This window comes from Macaca fascicularis, chromosome 7 (assembly GCF_037993035.2).
Source record: "Macaca fascicularis isolate 582-1 chromosome 7, T2T-MFA8v1.1".
Taxonomy (NCBI): domain Eukaryota; kingdom Metazoa; phylum Chordata; class Mammalia; order Primates; family Cercopithecidae; genus Macaca; species Macaca fascicularis.
The window spans coordinates 78,796,970-78,814,855 of NC_088381.1; the positions used below are offsets into that span (position 1 = coordinate 78,796,970).

Below are 17,886 nucleotides of genomic sequence, written 5' to 3' on the forward strand. Positions count from 1 at the left end.
CCTCACCTCCTTTCTGTTGTTGCTGTTGTGGGACTGAATGTGATAATGATGACAAGTGTGCATGCTGGTACCATCATCACCACCTGCAGCAGCATCAGAAAGTGAAATGTTGTCCACTAATATGACTCTGCAGCCAGGAGCCCAGAACACCAGGTGTGCCCAGGCACTCCTCAGGGAGTAGATAGGAAGATTGTATTAAGAGGCATCATACTTCAGTTGCCAGAAGGCAAGCCAAATTAGTGTCATAGCGATGGCAGTGTCTGGAGGAATGTGGCTGCTAATGGAAACGGATGAACCTAAGAAAAGGGTTACCCAGTGGAGAAGTGGTGGGTATAGGATCAAGGATCAAGTAGATTCCTCATGAAGAATATGCAGGTTGAAAGCAGAAGTGGAGCAGAATTATCAATAAAAGGGCAGTCTCCTGAGCAGTGAGTCATGAAGGAAAACTAGGGAGTCAAGAGTCTTGAAGGAGGGTTGACCTGCAGTTAGAGAATCAGCCTTCAAAAACTCTGAAAGATAAATTGCATATTACCAAAGAGGAAGATCAAGTTTATTCCTTTTTTTTTTTTTTTTTTTTTTTTTTTTTTTATCATTACCTGGCACACAGCAAATTCTAAATAAATGTCTCATGAATCATGGACTAGCAAGCTGGCTCACTGGCGAAGGAAGCCTGTGATCAGAGCCTGGGTAGTCCAACCAATCTTGAAGGAGTTGCATCCTTACAGTACACAGAGGTCACCCTGATTCAGGAAGAGGAGGCTTATTATGCTCCTAGTGGTGAACAGGGGAAGAGAGGGAGAGGGGGTAAGAAGGGGTGGTGGGATGGGACAGAGAGATAGAGATGAGGCCAATAGCTATCTTCCCTCTTCAAATCACCTGGGTCAGTAATGTAAAGGACAAAATTGGTTGGGCAAGAAGGCCGCCACCTTTGGCAGGGCATGGTGGCTCATGCCTATAATCCCAGAACTTTGGAAGGCTGAGGCAGGTGGATCTTCTGAAGCCAGGAATTTGAGACCAGCCGGGCCAACATACTGAACAGCTGTCTCTACTAAAAATACAAAAATTAGCTGGGCATGGTGGCACATGCCTATAATTCCAGCTACTTGTGAGGCTGAGGCAGGAGAATTGCTTGAACCCAGGAGGCAGAGGTTGCAGTGAGCTGAGATTGTGCCACTGCACTCCAGCCTGGCGACAGAGTAAGACTCTGTCTCAGGGGAAAAAAAAAAAGTAGACTGCCAGTGTTCAGGTAAGATTGCTATACAAACTATTACCAAAAACGTCAAGACCTCATTTCTTAATGTGGGGTAATCAGACCTCAGATCTAAACATAACTCTGCCTGCAAGCAATCTTGAGGGCCCGTTTCAAATAGTCATCTCCGAAGAATTCCATGATGCTATCATGTACCCATGAAGATCAGGTTAGCCCTGCTTCTCAGCAGAAAGCATCTTTATGATGACAGTCTTGTGCTTATTACAGCCAGTGAGCTTTTCTCCTGGGCAGCCTTTAGATAAATGCTGTGAAATTCTGGCTCCCTGAATTATTTTTCTCATGTTTCAAGCTGAGCAGCCTTTTCCGTGTGTATAGAGTCTCTCCAAATAGTCGAAGACCATTGGGTAGGTTTTTACTCACCCCATTCCAATCCTAGTCCTATCCTACCTTCCTGATATCACAGCCAAGATATCTTAATAAGTGTTTGAGGAGTTCCCAAACTCTTGGTCCTCATATTTGCAGAAAAGTTTCTGCTTCACTCCAGAAGCTAATTCATACATGCTGGTGGGGTTAATAGTTAGATTTCAAAAATCAACTTTCTTTTCTTATTCTTTTGGTTTTCAGGTTGCCTGTCTGAGCCACCCACTTGAGTGAAACATCGTTCTTTTACTGTGTGGTGTTGACTGCACTTTGGGTGGGACTGAAGAGCACAAAGTAAGACCAAGAATCATTTCCTCACTGTTCACATATTAAACTTGCATTTTTAAAAACATGATTGCAAGCGCAGCAACAAAATCTGTTGCTATTTCTGACTCTGAGAAAGTCAATAAAAACTATTCACATATAAAGGTCTCATTCAAGGTAGGTCAGCTCTACAGTACTGCTTCCCAGATGTGTCAGAAGTTTGGAGGTGTTGCTTGAAGGCTTCATTGAAGAATTGCTTCTGCCATCTAGGTTTGTTTTTAAATAACATTTGATTAGACTTGTTTCTATTTACAGATCTCTACACACCTGGTTATCAGCACTGTGGTTCAAAGAGCATCAGTTTAAAGCTGGTAGACAAGATTAATGTCAATTATTGTTACCGGTAATTCTGCCTTTACATTTATTGTTAAATTCAAGATAACATCTAAGGATACAGATGAAAAACATAAATTGATGATAGCACTGAATAATGATGTTAATTACCATTTAGCAAATGTTTATTATGTTGCAGACACAATGTAGACACAAAGAGTTTACTCTTTTTCATCTATTACCTCCTTTGGGTTTCACAATAATCTCGTGAGAAATAATATCTCCATTTCACGGAAGAAAACAGGAGGCTCAAATTGTTAAGACACATTTCAGATTCATGCAGTTTATAAGTGGTGGAGCCCAGATTCAAACAAAGGATTGACAAACTCCAGGGTTTATGCTCTTACTAATACATAAGAACCAGGTACCAACCAGCACCGGCAGCCTAAACAGTTTCTGGAAGAATTTGAGGTTGGAGATAGATCAATAAAAATGGATCTACACTGGCAGAAAGAATAGAAAATTTAAAAAAATGTGTTTCTGTAAAAATATTAATGGCAAAATGGAAGACAACGTGATAAGGAGCAGTGAAAATCACAGAAGGAGAGCTGGGGGAGAGACAGCTATGGAGGATTTTGAGACCAACCAGAGAAGAAAACAATGACTCGCTGTGCTTATGAGAAGAGAGCTGGAGACACATCGTGAACTTTTTCAAATGCTTCCAGCATGTCATAGCTTACATTATCACCAGAATGATTTAAAAGCAACCTATGCTTAGAAGTTCTTTTGGTGGCAACTCCGTAATCTGCTCAGTGTCCAACAAGACTCTTTTCAGTCACCAAATAAACAATTCTAAGGCATAGCTATGATGGTTAATTTTATGTCGTAGGAAATTTATTTTAACCTGCTTTTATTTCATGGGTGCTTTCCAAGTTTTGCGTGTTAACTACAAAGGGACAAATGTTTCCCATCAGGCCAGGAGGAGAAGAGATGGGGCATAAACAGAATCTAGGCTAAAAATACAAAAACCATTTCTAGAAATAAAATATTTATAATTCATGCATTTGAGAAAACCCACACACCTTTGCCTGGAGTCATTTCTGATAATTATTAAAGATCTTCAAAAAGGTGTATCAGGTTCCCCTTAGGCTGTATTTCATTTTTTTGCTCACTTTCTTATAGAAGCCGTTATTACTGTAACCAGATATTTGCAGGTATATCCTATCAGCAGCTCGTCTCAGCTCCACCGTGTGTCTTTTTCTGTTTTTTCTCTCTTTCTTTCTTTTTTTGTTTTACTAGAATTACTTTGCCATCACTGCAAAGTCCCATTCAGGGACTAACCTATACGCATGCCTGGAAGTGTTACTAGTCAACATGACATGGGGCAACCACTGACCAATAAAGGAAAAGAACTGAGGGATAAAAGTTCTCTCTTCTGTGTAACTGGAGGGAGATTTTGAAGTGCACTTATGCTATTTGCCTCATTGAAGTATTCCCAGTGGGATCCAGCCTCAGTTGCCCGTAGTCACAATAAACTCTATAGCGCTCATGGACTGGCTTCCTCTTTTCCCAGTTTCCTGCTTCTCCTCTTTGAGTTCACTTCCCCCCAGCCCTCACCCACCCACCCACCCACCAAAAACTACTTGCACTCAGTGCTTGCCTCAAGCTTTGCTTTTTGCTGAAGCCTAGGCCAAGCATATATTTTATCACTGAAGCACCCGACCTATTTAGTTTCTCTTCAAAGTGTTGGATATTGAATATTTTAAGTAATGTATTAAAACTTGGTTGGAAATGTATTTAAAATACTACCTTTTACATAAGTTTTTTCAGGGTATGATAAAACAGGTTTGGCAATCACTAGTTTAATAAGAATGCCATGGAATTTTGATCTGTGAATAGTTTTTTTTTTTCTTTTTCTTTTTGGTTTCTTGTTTTGTTTTGTTTTGTTTTTTATAGAGACGAGGTGTTGCTATGTCACTCAGGCTGAGTTGTTGTTGTTGCTGTTGTTTTGTTTTGTTTTGAGACAGCATCTCACTGTCTACCAGGCTGGAGTGCAGTTTCATGATCATGGCTCACTGCAGCCTCCACCTCCCAGGCTCAAGCGATTTTCCTGCCTCAGCCTCTTGAGTAGCTGGGACTACAGGCGTCCACCACTGTGCCTGGGTGATTTGTGTATTTTTTATTGAGACGAGGTTTCTCCATGTTGCCCCCACTGGTCTCAAACTCCTGAGCTCAAGTGATCTGCCCACTTCCACCTCCCAAAGTGCTGGGATTGCAAGCATGAGCCACCACACCCGGCCCCGGGCTGGCTTTGAACTCCTGAGCTCGAGTGATCCTCCCGCCTCAACCTTCTCAGTAGCTAGGAATATAGGGGTGTGCCAACTCATCTGGCTTGTACATAGTTTTATATTTATGTATTCCCTATTTTGTAGATTATGAAATTTCTTAGCGGTAAGTGCTACGTATTTACTACTGCTTAGGACGTAGTTTACTTTTGGAAGATTCATACAATGTGACATTTAAAAATTAACCAAACTCATCTAAATTTATCGATTTTGACAGATGACATCTCTTCAAATAGAGTACATGGAAAATCCATCAGGATACCTTAAAGCACATTGTGTCACTTCTCTTCCAAACATTCCCAAGAAGCTCAAATAGGGTAGACCATTTTATTTCAAACTTTATTTTTCAAAAAGAATCTTATAGGCAGTAGATTGATATTGCACATTCCCCTGCCATCCCCTAGAGATTCTGAGTTAGCAGGTTAAAGATGAGTTCAGGAACATGCATCTTAAATCAACTTTTCTAGGAATTCTGAAGCAGATGACCCTCAGATAGCACTTTAGAAAATGCCATTTATAGAATCTTTGAATTTCAAAAACGAAAAATCATCTTTCCAGCAGTCATTCATTTTGCAGATTAGAACAATTATTCCAGCTGCAGCACTCTTTCCTTTATTTGTTATTGTTGACCATATATATCATTTAGGCCACGACCAAGAAAACAAAAGTAACTCCTAGCATTCAAAGCAGGGGGAATTGGATTCAGCTTTCAGTGGTAGTGAAGGATCTCGGAAACCAAACAGGGAGCGATGAGGCAACTCAGGAGTTAGTAACATCAGGATGTCGCCACCATCCTGAGGTTGCAGTAGAGAAGGAATGATGTGGTGCTCCCATATCCCTGGCGCTGAGTTCATCCTAAAGAACTGTGGTCTTGCTTGGCTATGGACTTTGGTGGGGCTAGTGCCGCCCAGCAAGGGCTGACTGACAGCTGCCAAGCTGGAGGCGTTCCCACAGCTGCGCAGAATTTAGCGCAGCGCGCAGCTGTTGCCTGCTGCTCTCCAGGCTGTTAACCCCTTCAAATACACCTTCCGTGTCCGCAGCCCTCATCCTCCCATACAGACTCTGCAGGCACCCCAGCCTGCGGTCCATGTGCAGGGGCAGGAGCCACTGACTGCCTCCATGCTGGCTGCAGCATCACCTCAAGGACCAGAAGCAGATGCTGGGAGAGCGCTTGTTCCCACTCATCCAAACAATGCATTCAAACCTGGCTGGGAAGATCACGGGAATGCTGCTGGAGATCGACAACTCTGAGCTGCCGCATATGTTACAGTCTCCCGAGTCTCTCCACTCCAAGGTGGATGAAGCTGTAGCAGTTCTACAGGCTCATGATGCCAAGAAAGAAGCTTCCCCGGAGGTGGGCGCTGTTGCTGCTGCTACCTCTTAGACAAGGAAAAACCGATTCAAAAGCCAAATAACCCCTCATGGAATTCAGCTTAAGGTTTGAAGACTTCCTAGCTTGTCCTATGGACCTCAACACCAAGAACTACAAATTGCAAATTTAATAGGTCATTTTGTATTGAAAGGTCAATTATGAAGCGCCTAGAATTTTTCAATGATACGAATATATTCTCTGGGTTCTGCTGTGGCGCAGTGTTAACTTTTTTTTTCTATTGTGAGTTTTGGTTTTTTCCCCCAGGAATTGGTTTTATTTGATGTACCCAAGTCTTATGTTTCTCAATAAAGAAAAAAAAAATCTCCATTAAAAAAAAAAAACAAAAAAAGAACCGTGGTCTTGCACAGCAGGTAGCTGTACAATGGAGGGATAGACTTGCTACTGGAGACCCCTCTGAACCAGTTAAAAGGGGAGAAAAGAGCCCTGGCATCTCCTTCCTTTCTCTTGTCAGTGCCTGCCATTGGCTGAATTCATCTAAAAGCCAGATGACAGGAGGTCTGGGAGATGCAGCCTGCAGATGTCCCCTCCTCCTAACCATCCATGGTTCAAGGCAGAGCAGAGGAAAGGCAAGGAATAGTGAAAAAAGCAGGCCTAGGGGAACCACAGTTTCCTATTCCTTAATCCTTAGCACGGTACAAACTTATTCTAAAATTATAAGCATCCACCTTTTTCACATTACACTGGGTATCCTTAGAAACCCAATCTCTAGCTGGGTGTGGTGGCTCACATCTGTAATCCCAGCACTTTGGGAAGCCGAGGCGGGTGGATCACCTGAGGTCAGGAGTTCAAGACCAGCCTGGCCAACATGATGAAACCCCATCTGTATGAAAAATACAAAAATTAGCCAGGTGCGATGGCTAGCGCCTCTAATCCCAGCTACTCAGGAAGCTGAGACAGGAGAATGGCTTGAACCCGGGAGGCATAGGTTGCAGTGAGCCGAGAATGCGCCATTGCACTCCAGCCTGGGTGACAGAGCAAGACCTCATCTTCATTAAAAAAAAAAAAAAGAAAAGAAACTGAATCTCTAAACACCACATGCAGCCCTACAGATGCTAACTTGACTTAATCCAAACAGGACACACTTTGCTTGCTTTACTTGAGTATGCCATTGTCTAAAACAGTTTCTTTGTTTTATTAATAATGAGTGGATATCATTATTAATTATTAATTACTTGTAATTATGAATAATATAGATATTTTCCAGGATTTAAAATAACTTCTTGATATAATAATATACTGAATAGAAACTTCCTGAAGAGAAGTTCCTCAAAGTATATCTAATTCTAATACAATAATTATAAGAAAAACACTAATTCTAAGAATAAAAAGGTATGAGGGTAAATAGAATTTTAAAAAACTAGGTTAAAAAAATCAAAGTATTTAATTGCCATTAATATGCTAATATAGGTTATAAATCACCAAGAGGAAGATCCAATATACAATATTTTCAAACTTACATAATCATTCATTTAGTTGACAAATATTTATTGATCAACCATCCTATGCCTGAAATTCTTTGAGGTGCTGAAGATTACAACAATAAACAAAGTAGACAAATCTTTGACCTCATGGAGAGCAGATTCTAGTGGAAAAAGTCAAAAAATTAAATTTAAGTAAATATGTAGTATTTACTTTTTTCCACAATGCTCTTTTTCAAATCAATATTCAGTGATTATACTTTGAGTTACACTCCAATGCATGTAATTTTATTGTTAGTCTCCTGCCAGTCAGATCACATTCCAATCTCTTCACCTACCCAGAATTATCTTTTTTACCTTTTTAACGTAGAAACGATGATAGTGGTTAAATGTGTAGGCTTTGGGGTAAGGCCACCCCTCTTCAGGTCCTAGCTCAGTCCTTCCCTGTGTGTGTAACCTGTGAGCCTCATTCATTCATTCATTCCGCATACATTCATCATGCTGGCCCAGAGCTAGAAACCCAGGGCCCATCTGTGAATGGATGAAGAATCTGACCTCAGGAAACTTATGTTTGGGAGTCATTATCTTCAGTAGAAAGTGAGGATATTCCACACATTGGCCTTATGAGGTCATCATGATGATTAAATGACTTAACCCCTGGATGAACTTTGAGCACTGCCTGGTGCATCCTAAGAGCTGACTAAATGTTAGCATTTATTCATCACGTTATGTCCACATTTAAAATCCTTCAATGGGTCACTTCTGCCTGTAGGGTAAATTCCAAATTGTTTAGCTTGATACACACAAGCCTTTCAGGATCTGGCTCCTGATTTTGCATCCTGTCTCATCCGCTGCACACTGGGCTCCCATCCTGTGTAATACTTTAACACCTTATGCCCAGATAATTCTGTCCTCTCTGCATGGGGTCATCTCCTTCCTGAATCCCTTCTTTCCTTTCAAGAGTGAGCTCAATTACCTACTCTGAAGACTATTGTGTTGGCTCCTCTGTGCCCATCCATGACTCCACCTAGTCACACTGACCCTTTTGCCCACAGATCATTCATATCTGACTCTCTTGGAGCTTCCCATATGTATTTTATTTAACTCACTAATATCTTACACCATGCCACATGTATTATGATGACTTACAAGGCTGTACTAAACATGGTAAGATAGGCTTGTGAAACAAGAATCTCGGACCCCAGGGCTAGAAAGAAATGGTTAGGGTTAGGAAAGGAGATAAAAATGCTGCAGATGTGGAGGAACTTCCAATAAATAATGATAGCATTGAGCTCATCTATTTACTTCCCATCCCTCCCAAATTCCCACATAAATGATGTTAAAGATTCTTTAAAATATGTGATAAACATTTGTGCTAAAAACACAAATGAATATTATTAGTGGATCTGAAATGGATATTATTAGTGGATCTGAAATTGTGAGCTTTTTTTTTTTTTTTTTTTTTTTTTTTTTTTTTTTTGAGGCGGAGTCTCACTCTGTAGCCCAGGCTGGAGTGCAGTGGCCTGATCTCAGCTCACTGCAAGCTCCGCCTCCCGGGTTTACGCCATTCTCCCGCCTCAGCCTCCTGAGTAGCTGGGACTACAGGCGCCCGCCACCTCGCCCGGCTAGTTTTTTGTATTTTTTAGCAGAGACGGGGTTTCACTGTGTTAGCCAGGATGGTCTCAATCTCCTGACCTCGTGATCCGCCCGTCTCGGCTTCCCAAAGTGCTGGGATTACAGGCTTGAGCCACCGCACCCGGCCGATATTTCTTAATAGTAGAAATTAGAAGAGGTTGAATGGGAGCACAACCAACATAGAAAAATCCACAACTCCAAGTACCCACAGGTAAAGGCTGCTGCAAAGAGAAGTTCCGACAGAGGTCTGAGGGACACCCCACTGGGGTTAACAAATACACACAGTAAATGAGGGCTAGAGGCAATCATCCAAGTTCAAGGTTAAAGCACTGTTTCCAGATCAGCTAGGTAAGCCAGCTCCTCTCTGTCACTGACATATACAGAGCAGCTGGAGAGGCATTTGCTCACTAGATAGAATTCTATGAACTATTTTCTAAATAACTAGAAATATTATCTTAGAGAAGACTCCTAGTATAGATGTTGAAGTCTAAGAGGGAAACAGGGAAAGTCTTTAGATAATTAAAGATCATAAAAGGGAATCCAGATTAAATTAAAATAAGATCTGGACATCCAGAAAGATGCATATTAAATATTCCCACCTGAGAGTCAGTCTCATTACCCAGGCAATTTACTTGCTTCTCAGCTACCTGCCTGTTTCCTGCCCATGTACAAAATGCAGAAGTGAACCTCTCTGACAGATGCAATTAAAATCTACAAAACTCACATTTATTTCTCCTATTCAGGAGAGGGGCCCATTTAGGAGACATATGATAGAAAAAATACTGTATCTAGCATACTAATTAAGCTAGTTCTTTACTTCTAAACACACCCAAATAGCCAAAAGTCACAAAGCATTAGAGGAAAATCAAGAGCTTGCACAAGAATATTTTATGTAGTTAAAAAGAAAAAGAGTCCTTAGAGAACAGAAAACCAAACACCGCATGTTCTCACTCATAGGTGGGAACTGAACAATGAGATCAACTTGGACTCAGGAAGGGGAACATCACACACCGGGGCCTATCATGGGGAGGGGGGAGGGGGGAGGGATTGCATTGGGAGTTATACCTGATGTAAATGATGAGTTGATGGGTGCAGCACACCAACATGGCACAAGTATACATATGTAACAAACCTGCACGTTATGCACATGTACCCTACAACTTAGGGTATAATAATAATAAATTAATTAAAAAAAAAAAAAGAAAAACAATCCTTAGAGAAGAACTAAATATCAACAACAAAAATCTAATCAGTATCCAAAGAAAGGTGTACGGCCCCAGAAAAATGCAAAAAAAAAAATTTCCAAGACTCTTATGATCCCCTATGCACACAAACTAGAAACCTAGAAGAGATGAACAAATTCCTAGAAACATACAACCTCCAAGATTGAACCAGGAAGAAACTGATATCCTAAACAGATCAATAACAAGTTCCAAAATCGAATTGGTACTAAAAAACCTACCAACCAGAAAAAGCTCTGGACCAGATGGCTTCACAGCCAAATTCTACCTGGTACCAAGATTAATGAAATTATTTCAAAAAATTGAGGAGGATCTTCTCCCTAACTCATTCTGTGAGACCAGCATTATTCTGATACTAAAATTTGACAGAGACACAATGAAAAAAGAAAACTTCATACCGATATCCATGTATTAGTTTGTTTTCATGCTGCTGATAAAGACATACCTGAAACTGGGAACAAAAAGAGGTTTAATTAGACTTACAGTTCCACATGGCTGGGGAAGTTTTCACAGTCATGGTGGAGGACGAAAGGCACTTCTTACATGGTGGTGGCAAGAGAGAATGAGGAAGAAGCAAAAGTGGAAACCCCTGATAAACACATCAGATCTCATGAGACTTATTCACTATCACAAGAATAGCATGGGAAAGACCAGTCCCCGTGATTCAATTACCTCCCACTAGGTCCCTCCCACAACACGTGAAAATTCTGGGAGATGCAATTCAAGTTGAGATTTGGGTGGGAGCACAGCCAAACCGTATCAATCCCTGATGAACATAGACACAAAAACACTCAACAAAATACTAGCAAATCAAATCCAGCAGTACATCAAAAAGCAAATCTACTGTGATCAAGTAGGTTTTATCCTTGGGATGCAAAATTGGTTCAGTGTAAACAAATTAAGAAATATGATTTATCACATAAACAGAACTAAAAATGAAAAACATGTGATCATTTCAATAGATGCAGGAAAGGCTTTTGATAAAATTCAATATCCCTTCATATTAAAAACCCTCAACAAACTAGGCACTGAAGGGACATACCTCAAAATAATAAGAGCCTTCTATGACAAACCTATGGCCAACATCACACTAAATGGTCAAAAACTGGAAGCATTCCCTTTGAGAACTAAAACAAGATGAGAATGCCCATTCTCACCACTCTTATCCAACATATCACCACTTCTATCCAGAAGATTTCTGCTTCTAGAAGTCCTAGCCGCAGGAATCAGGTAAGAGAAACGAAAGGCATCCAAACAGAAAGAGAGGGTGTCAAACTAACAATTTTTACAGATTATATTATTCTATTCCTAGAAAATCCCCATAGTCTCTGCCCAAAGGCTCCTAGATCTGATAAACAATATTAATAAAGTTTCAGGATACAAAATTAATGTACAAAAATGAGTAGCATTTCTATTTACCAATAACATTCAAGCTGAGAGCCAAATCAAGAATGCAATCCCATTCACAGTAGCCACAAAAAGAATGAAATACCTAGGCATACAGCTAACCAGGGAGATGAAAGGTCTCCACAATGAGAATCACAAAACACCACTGAAAGAAATTAGAGATGACACAAACAAATGGAAAAAACATTTCATGTTCAAAGATAGGAAGAAACAATATTGTTAAAATGGCCATACTACCCAAGGCAATTTATTGATTCAATGCTATTCCTATCAAATTACCACTGTCACTTTTAACAGGATTAGAAAAACAATTCTAAAATTTATATGGAACCCAAAAAGAGCCCAAAGAGCCAAAGTAATTCTAAGCAAAAAGAACAAAGTCAGAAGCATCACACTACTCAACTTCAGACTATACTGCAAGGCTCCAGTAACCAAATCACCACAGTATTGGGAACAGAATAGAGAACCCACCTACAACAATCTGATCTTTGACAAAGTTGCCAATAACAAGCATTGGGGAGAGAACTCCCCATTCAATAAATGATGCTGGAATAACTGGCTAGTCATATGCAGAAGATTGACACTGGACCCCTTCCTTATGTCACATACGAAAATCAACTCAAGATGGATTAAAGACTTAAATGTAAAGTCGAAAGCTACAAAAAACCTAGAAGAAAATCTAGAAACTACCATTCTCAATATAGGCCGTGGCAAATATTTCATGAAGAAGTCTCTAAAAGCAATTGCAATGAGAACAAAAATAGACAAATAGGACCTAATTAAACTAAAGAGCTTGTGCACAGCAAAATAAACTATCAGTAAACAGACAAACTATAGAATGGGAGAAAATATTTGCTATCTATGCATTGGACAAAGGTCTAGTATCCAGAATCTATAAGGAACTAAAGCAAATTAACAAGCAAAAAACAGGCTCACGCCTGTAATCCCAGCACTTTGGGAGGCCAAGGTGTGTAGATCGCCTAAGGTCAGGAGTTTGAGACCAGCCTGGCTAACATGGTGAACCCTGTAATCCCAGCTACATAGGAGGCTGAGGCAGGAGAATTGCTTGAACCTGGGAGGCAGTGGTTGCAGTGAGCTGAGATTATGTCACTGCACTCCAGCCTGGGAGACAGAGTGAGACTCCATCTAAAAAACAACAACAACGACAACAAAAAAAAAAACAAGCAAAAACCAAATAACCTTACTAAAAAATAGCCAAATGACATGAATAAACACTTCTTAAAAGGAGACATACACATGGCCAACAAACATATGAAAAAATGTTCAACATCATTAATCACTAAAGAAATGCAAATCAAAACCACAATGGGATACCATCTCACACCCGTCAGGATGGCTATTATTAAAAAGTTAAAAAATAACAGCTGTTGCAAGGTTTCAGAGAAAAGGGAACACATTCTCTGCTAGTGGGAATGTTAATTTGTTCAGCAACTGTGGAAAGCAGTTTGGAGATTTCTCAAAAAACTTAAAAAACAGAATTACCATTTGACCCAGCAATTCCATTACTGGATATATACCCAAAGGAAAATAAATTGTTCTACCAAAAAGACACATTCACTTGCATATTCATTGTAGCACAATTCACAATAGCAGAGACATGAAATCAATGCCCATCAATGGTGGACTGAGTAAAGAAAATGTGGTACATATACAACATGGACTACTGTACAGTCATAAAAAATGAAATCACGCCCTTTGTAGCAACATAGATGCAGTTGGAGGCCATTATCCTAAGCAAATTAATGCAGGAACAGAAAACCAAATATAACATGTTCTCACTTATAAGTGGGAGCTAAACACTGAGAACACATGGCCACCAAGAAGCAAACAACAGACACTGGGGTCTACTTGAGGGTGGAGGGCTGTGGGAGTGTGAGGGTATGCTTACTACCTGGGTGACAAAGTGATTTGTACACCAAACTCTAGCGACATGCAATTTAACCATATACTGCATATGTACCCCCGAACCTAAAATAAGAATTGAAAATGAAAAAAAATAGAGAAAGGTTTAAGAAACTATTTAATACAGAAAGTAAGAACACAGTGTTATGAAAGAGAATTAAAAATAAGGAAAAGCTATTGACACTATTAAAAATATAGTTACAAAAAAATAAGAAAATAGTAAAATAGAAATTGCCAGAAACTAAATTTTTGTCTAAAACATAGGGCCCAGAAAATTTCTCAAAACAGATTAAAAAGAAAAAAAACACCAAGTGCTAGCATGAGGAAAATTAAATGTTAAGAAAGATAAGTGTAGGAAGTATAATATCTATTCAATAAAACTTCAGAAAGAACAGAAATATTGAGGAAATACTGAGGAAAGGAAATAATGAAAGAAACAACAATTTTCAAGAGTGAAAGAAAAGATTGAGTTATCAGTAAAAAAAAATCCACTGAATGTTCAGAACGATGATTCAGACATAAAGAATGGGTGCAATAAGGAATAACGTGGGCTCTTTTTAGATAGGTACTGATGAAGTGCCTCTATGAAAGGTGGCATTTGAGTTGATACGCAAAAGATGTGAAGAGTCAGGGTGAGAACATTTCAGGCATAGATGGGAGCTTCTGCAAAAGCTGAAGGCAGGAAAGTACTGGGTCAGCCAGAGGAATTAAAAGACTGGAATAGATCAAGATAAGGCTGAAGAGAAATCATTCATGGCATTGTAGGCCAAGATAAAATACTCAGAGGTTATGCCAGAAGGACAGGAACTATTAGAATATTTAAGGAGTAGAGTGTAAACTAAAAATAAGATCCTAAGCCCCACAACTGACTGAATGAACAATCCTTGGTCAAGGACATCCTAGAGTAACCTTGAAAACTGATTTCTAGGCCATGGCAAAATGGTAGGTCGGATCCCCCTCCTGATATCCCCTCTTTCTCTAACAATGGTTAGCCTTTCTCTCCTAACGGTCCAACAGAAACGAGCCCTTTCAAAAGGCTCCACTACTGATACTAACCAACTGCTTGACACTGCCCCTCCTTTTTGCCTGATAATAAGAGACCAGTGAGTGGCTCTAGGCAGTCTAGGGAGAATGCGCAGTAAGGGTTTTAATGTCCTCTGCTTCATCTTTTGATGTCAGAGGCCAGAAAACTCCACTCTCGGATCATGCTAATGCTGCCATTTTTTTGAACATGGGACCCACGAAGGGACATGAAGCCAAATTGCACATTCACATATTTCTCCTTTCATAAATATTCATGACTCCTCCCAGCTTTTTGAATATGTATATTTGGCTACCCCACTCAGCATAAATTTCTCCCCATTTCCTCTCCCTCAAAGTGTCTGTTTTTGCCTTCTAGCTGGAGGCTATGTGTCCCAGCCTGTTAGAATGACCACCCTGCAGGCTACAACCCTTTATGAGTCATCAAGCTCTTTTTTCTAAGTTTATAAACTGAGTCATTCTTCACTTGGTAACAGTGATAAGATTCAATTCTTTTAAGAACACATCTGCTTTGTAGGGAGTGTATTAAGAAGAAGCCGATTGGAAGCAGCGTCCAGTTGTGGGACTCCATTTGGGAGTCGATGAGTTCTGACCCCTCTGCTGGCATTGGAGAGTCAAAGGAGTAGACCAATGTGCCCTGTATGTTGGAAGTAGAGTCCATAAAATACGCCTGATAAATTAGGAATAAAATGGAGAGAAAAGAAGGAATCAAGAGTAACTACTGGGTTTATGGTTTGGGTAATGAAGAAAATGGTGGAATCATTTACCAAGACAGGGAAGCCAGGATGTTTAAAAATATGTATATCTGATAAAGGGGAAATAAATAATTATTTTAGAGCTGCTTAAGTGTGAGACATTCAAGAGCCATTTAAATGTTGATGGTGTGTGCGAGGGAGTGAGATAAGTATCTAAAGTTCGGAGAGAATTCCAAGTTGCAGACATACATTTAGTTTTTTAAAAAGAAATCATTGAATACAGTGCTTAAATCCATGGGAATAGATGAGATCACCTAGTGAGAAGGGTAACATTAGAAGAGATCAAGGACTGAGTCCCCAGCAATCAGTAAAGAGGTCAGGTAGAGGGACAAACCCCAAAAATGGAGACCAACAACGGAGGGGAAAGAGGAGAGAGCTACCAGGAAGGCCAAGAGCGGAGACAAGAGGGTGTTTCAAGAGGAAGAGAGTGAGTGAATACATAACATAAGAGAGTGAGTAACATAAATGATTTAACTGATGCTTTAAATCATGTCTTTCCATTTAGTGGTAGGACTAAAAGCCAGACTGTATGAGATGGAGTTGGTTAAAAGATGCTCCAAAGAGTACTAGATCTGGAGAGTGATATGTAACAAGGGAGCATATTTATTTTTTTAAAGATGGATGTTTGCACACTGAAAGGCATGATACAATACTGAAATTGTAGCAAAAAGAGAATAGTCCAAGGTGCAACCTCAATATATTTTTTAATTGATCTAATAACGGTTTTGCTAGGATTTTTTAAATCACATCCATAAGTGAGGGCCAGTGATACCAGAGCAAGAACAAATATTAAGGGTTTAGAACTTATTGATAATGACAGTGATGGAGTCCATATTCCTCATTCTCTGTCGATCAGGCTCAAATAAAGAATAGATTTTAGAAAACTATTAGAATTCATAGTCTATGTGCTTTTTAAACAATTCTCTTGAATGAACCTTTATTCCTTACAGATGTGTGTGGGGCTACTACAAGTAGTCGTAGGCCCCAGTGAGAAATGTTTTGTTAACATCCCTTTGGGGAGACTGAGCCACTTAACAAGAATATCTTCTCAAGAATTATTTGTGAGGCCATTGGGAGTGGGTCAGATTCTACATAGAAAGATGTTAACAAGCATTAACAAGTTCATTTAATACTGGACTCATCTTGAATTTTTTTATTGAGTTGTTGGCTTCATAGTGGAACCATGAATTTCTTAAAGTCAAGAACCATAGGCTATTATTTCCTATGACTCCATCATCTAAACCAAGCCCTGGCACTTAGTGGCTCTCATTAAATATTGATTGAATGACGGGGTGAATAAATGAATTCAATGACTAAAGTCATTAGAATTGGAGATACTACAAATGCACACCCATGGCTCATATAGGTAATGTTGTTCATATTGCTGAAAATCATGCACCCTAGAAATGGAGACATTTTCAACTTTAAATCTTACCCATTATCTTCTCATGTGCCCCTATTGTAAATATAGACATATAGATGGTGATGATGATGATGATGATGATGATGATGAAGATAGATAGATAGATAGATAGATAGATGGATAGATAGATAGAAAAACAGAGTTAACCTATGACAAAATTTTTTTCCATCCTGTTTCTCTTAATGATTTATAAGGACCTATCATTATGAAATCTCTTATTTGGGTTAAATATTATTTAGACCATAACAACAGTAATAATAGCACTATAAAGGGCCTTCAAAAATTTTGTGGAAAATTTGAGTGAATAATGAAATTAAAAATATAAACTTTAGTTTTCAATGTAAACTCCATCAAGTTCAAGATACTTTTGTAAGCAATGATGCCAGTCACTTAGTCCATTCCTAAAGCACAGAAGGTCCTGGGAATTTAACCATGTCAATGCAATCTTTTAAACATAATTAACTAAAGAAAAATGAGTTCCCTTTAAAGATATTTTTAAGATTAGGAAACCAAAAGAAGTCAGAAGGAGCCAAATCAGACTGTAAGGTGGCTGCCTTATGATTTCCCATAGAAACTCTCACAAAATTGCCCTTTTTTGGTGGGAGAAATGAGCAGGAGCATTGTTGTGGTCATGAAGGATCCTCTGTTGAAACTTTCTTAGACATTTTTCTGCTAAAACTTTGGCTTTCTTAAAACATTCTCATAATAAGGAGATGCTATCATTCTTTGGCCCTCCAGAAAGTCAACAAGAAAAATGCTTTGAGCATCCCACAAAATGGTTGCCGTGACCTTTGCTCTTGACTGGTCCACTTTTGCTGTGGCTGGGCCACTTCTACCTCTTGGTAGCCATTGCTCTGATTGTGCTTAGTCTTCGGGATCATACTGGTAAAGCCATATTCCATCTCCTGCTACAATTCTTCAAAGAAATTCTCCAGGATCTTGATCCTGCTTGCTTAAAACTTCCATTGAAAGCTCTGCTCTTGTCTGCAGCTCATCTGGGTACATGGTTTTGGCACCCACTGAATGGAAAGTTTGCTCAACTTTAATTTTTCAGTCAGAATTGTGTAACCTGAACCAA

General features: G+C 39.6%; 1 pseudogene; it reads left to right on the forward strand.

The window, feature by feature from the left end:
• The first annotated feature begins 250 nt into the window (after positions 1 to 250).
• LOC102132335 (polyadenylate-binding protein 4 pseudogene) lies at positions 251 to 6,229 on the forward strand (annotated as a pseudogene).
• Positions 6,230 to 17,886: the final 11,657 nt, after the last annotated feature.